Source organism: Macrotis lagotis, chromosome 8 (assembly GCF_037893015.1).
Source record: "Macrotis lagotis isolate mMagLag1 chromosome 8, bilby.v1.9.chrom.fasta, whole genome shotgun sequence".
Lineage (NCBI taxonomy): Eukaryota > Metazoa > Chordata > Mammalia > Peramelemorphia > Peramelidae > Macrotis > Macrotis lagotis.
In genome coordinates, this window is record NC_133665.1 from 44672797 (window position 1) to 44676706 (window position 3910).

The 3910-nt window shown below is 35.6% G+C and overlaps 1 pseudogene; it reads left to right on the forward strand.

Annotated features, from left to right (window-relative positions):
* The first annotated feature begins 296 nt into the window (after positions 1–296).
* LOC141494785 (olfactory receptor 13C3-like) lies at positions 297–1239 on the forward strand (annotated as a pseudogene).
* Positions 1240–3910: the final 2671 nt, after the last annotated feature.

The window sequence follows — 3910 nt, forward strand, 5'->3', positions numbered from 1 at the left end:
TGGCTCTACTCTTTGGTTCATGAATTAACTAAAAACAATTTATTCTTGTCTTTCTTTTCCACTGGTAGACCAAGAGAACTCCTGTCAGCATATAAACAACCAAATTAGAAAAGATTTTGATTTACAACCTAATTTGTTTATATTTGCACATATATTTATCATTTGGAAGAAATGTCCTGATCCTGGGAATCTAATTTAGAAAAAAATATGAATGACATTTGGAAATAACTGTAGTAAGATAAACTTTGTGTTTTGTATTCCTGTATGAAATCTTATAGTTAGAAGAAAACAAGCAAATGGAAAGGCAAAACCAGACCTTGGTGACCGTGTTTTTTTCTCCATGGGCTTTCTACCTATCCCAACTTTCACTTTATTTTCTTTCTGATGTCTCTTATGATGTACATTGTAATCCTTTTGGGCAACAGTTTCCTCATTATAATCAGCATTCTGGACTCTCATCTTCACACCCCCATGTACTTCTTCCTCAGTAACCTCTCTTTCCTAGACATCTGCTACACATCTTCCTCTGTTCCTTTATTACTTGTAAACTTCATTTCAGGGCAAAAAAATATTTCCTTTGTGGGGTGTGGAGTACAAATGTTTTTCTCCCTTGCCCTGGGTTCTACAGAATGTGTGCTTCTGACACTTATGGCATATGATCATTATGTAGCCATTTGTCGACCCCTGAGATACCCCATCATCATGAACAAGTGCCTTTGTTGGTGGATGGCAGCCAGTTCCTGGATGACAGGTGGGCTAAATTCACTGGTGCAAACAATCCTTGCTATGGCATTGCCCTTTTGTGGGAACAATGTTATTGATTATTTGACATGTGAAATTCTAGCTGTGTAGAAATTAGCATGCACAGATATTTCCCTCAATAAGATTATTATGTTGATATCAAATGTGATTTTTTTAGTTATTCCTGTGGTTTTAATCTTCATCTCCTACTCATTCATCCTTTTTACCATTATGAGAATCAACTCAGCCACAGGAAGGCAAAAAACCTTTTCAACCTGCTCAACCCATTTGACTGTAGTCATCCTCTTTTATGGCAGCATACTCTTCATGTACATGAAGCCCAAGTCCAAAGACTCCCATGGGACAGATGAAATGATTGCTCTCTTCTATGCTGTTGTTATTCCAATGCTGAATCCCATCATCTATAGTCTAAGGAACAAGGATGTAAAGGAAGCAGTTAAAAAGTTGAATAAAACTATCTTCTCTCAGGGCAGCTAGGTGGCTCAGTGGATAGATCACTGGCCCTGGAGTCAGGAGGACCTGAGTTCAAATCCGGACTCAGATACTTAATAATTACCTAGCTGTGTGGCCTTGGGCAAGCCACTTAACCCCATTACCTTGCAAAAAAACTAAAAACTAAAAAAAACTAAAAAAAAGAAGTTAAATATCTTCTCTCAAGGACTATGAAAGACCAGTATATGTTGGCAATATAACAAATAACTGCCTATCCAAAGAAGATAAACTGCTTACATTTAGAATCAATCATGCAAAGAATGAGAGTGGGTTAATACAACATGAACCTAATTTCTCTAGTCCCACTCATCTTCCAGTAACACTTCACTCCACCAAAACCATCTGGAACAAAAAAAAAATCATAGTCAGTGGTAAAGGGTATTGGTAAATTGGTAGAGAAACTTCCTTCCTTGATGTGCTTCCCTAGGTGAGATGTTGGAAAGAAATCATTGGAAAAACTTGAAAGAATCAGGATTCAAACTTAGTGAGATTCTATTAATGGAGAAATCTCATTTCATCAAATCCCACCTTTACAATCCAGTTTGTTCCCCACAACTACTCAAGTACAAGAGCATCTATCAAGTTGATCTCTCTGTGATTTCACATACATGTCCTACTCACTTCTGTTTTTGTGGCTTGCTCTACCAGAAATGGACTTCTTTTTCTCCACTAAATCCAATACTGCTCATCCGTCAAGACCCAACATCTAATTTCCTCCTAGAGCTTATCTCTTTTGAATTTGTTTTTATACTTTTTAATCTTCTCAAATTGTTCTTTCTGTATTCATCCTGTTTTATTAAGTTTTAAGCTCTATGAGAAAAGATGCTGTATCATATATATGCATCTACATGCATGCATATATGTATATATTATTTCCCCATAGTTTCTAAGGGCACATAAAAACCTTTCAATAAATTCATTTTGATTAATAAAAAATTTCTGCAAATTATTTTTTTTGCCAACCAACATGGAAGATAGAGAAGCTAGATGAAGCCGTGGATAGAACATTAAGCCTCACTTACTATCTGGGCAAGTTACTTAACCCTATTTGTCTCAGTCTGCTGATCTGAAAAATGAGTTGGGGAATGAAATGGCAAACCATTCTAATATCTTTGACAAGAAAATCCTAAATGGGGTCACAGAGTTCCACATGACTGACATGGCAACAACAACAACAACCTGGAAGTTACAATATGGTTCCTGGGCAGGTATATATGACATTGTAAATTATCATTACTAATAGTAATAGATATAACTAGTAATAATGATATTATATTACGAAAATAACATCTAGGGCAGCTAGGTGGTACAGTGGATAGAGCACTGGCCCTGGAGTCAGGAGTACCTGGGTTCAAATCTGGTCTTAGACACTTAATAATTACCTAGCTGTGTGGTCTTAGGCAAGCCACTTAACCCCATTTGCCTTGCAAAATGCTAAAAAAAAAATAAAATAACATCTAGTATTTATATAAAACACTGCATTAGCATCCATGACTCATTTGAATATTGCCAGTTTTCCAGGTAAAGAATATGAGGATCAGAAAGGTTTGGTGACTTTCTCAAAGTCACAATTGGAAGGTGACAACTAGAAGAAAAATTTGGGTTTTTAAGAATGTAATAGACACAAAATAAATACTTGGTAAATGGATTTTGTTCATATTACAAAATACTAACTAATAAATTAATATTACTGTGTAGTTCAACTTTATGAAAATGTTTTAGTACATATTAGTATTCCCAAGACTTTGTTATTTGTTAGTGTAGTAGCCACAGGCTGTGTAGATGCAGAACTACAACATTAATTGATCTATAGAAGAGAGAGAAAATCTAGAGGCCCAGATTCAAGACATGCACAGGCACTTTGTATTATAGGAACCTAAGAAATAGTAAGGTATTTTTAAATACTTAGGGGAGGGAAGGAAAAAATTTAAGGTGAGTCCCTAGAGTCCCTAGAACCAGAAAAAACAAGTGACTTCCTATGATTACAGATAAGCCAAGCCTAAATAAACTGGGACAATATTCATATATCCCATCATTTTCTTGCCCTTACAAGAAATAATATGGACTCATTTCCTTTATAAGTTGCCAAGTTACATGGTAAGGTTGGATCATTAGATGTGTAGATGGATCTTAGGACTAGGAAAAGTATGAACAAAATTAAACCAGTATACAAACCTAGATGGTGGTTCCACGAAAGGACAAGCTGCCTCTTTCCATGGTATTTTTTCCTGGGGATCACACTGCATTTCATACTTAACATATGTGTGATTGGTATTCATCTGCAAGAAGAAATTATGAAATTCTGAGGTCCAGTGAAAAAGGAGCCTCAGCAAACTTCAGAGAATAGGAGAAGGAAGGAATTATCTTCCTTGATTCTCGAGGAAATATTGTCTTATTTTTCTGAAGGAAAAAAGAAAATGAATTCCTATATTTTTGATTTTCTGTTTCCAAAGTTCCTACCCACTAGTTAATGTTTCACAGTTGGCAGATATGTGAATCAACTCACTGTTATCTCCAGAAAGTAATTTTTAAGTATGTGGATGGTATGCTAGACCCAAAGCAACAAAGAAGTACAAAACATGACTCTTCTCCTAAAGAAAAAAATGTCCAGTGTCAGATGGATTCATAAATGAATTCTAAATATCCAAGGAACAAT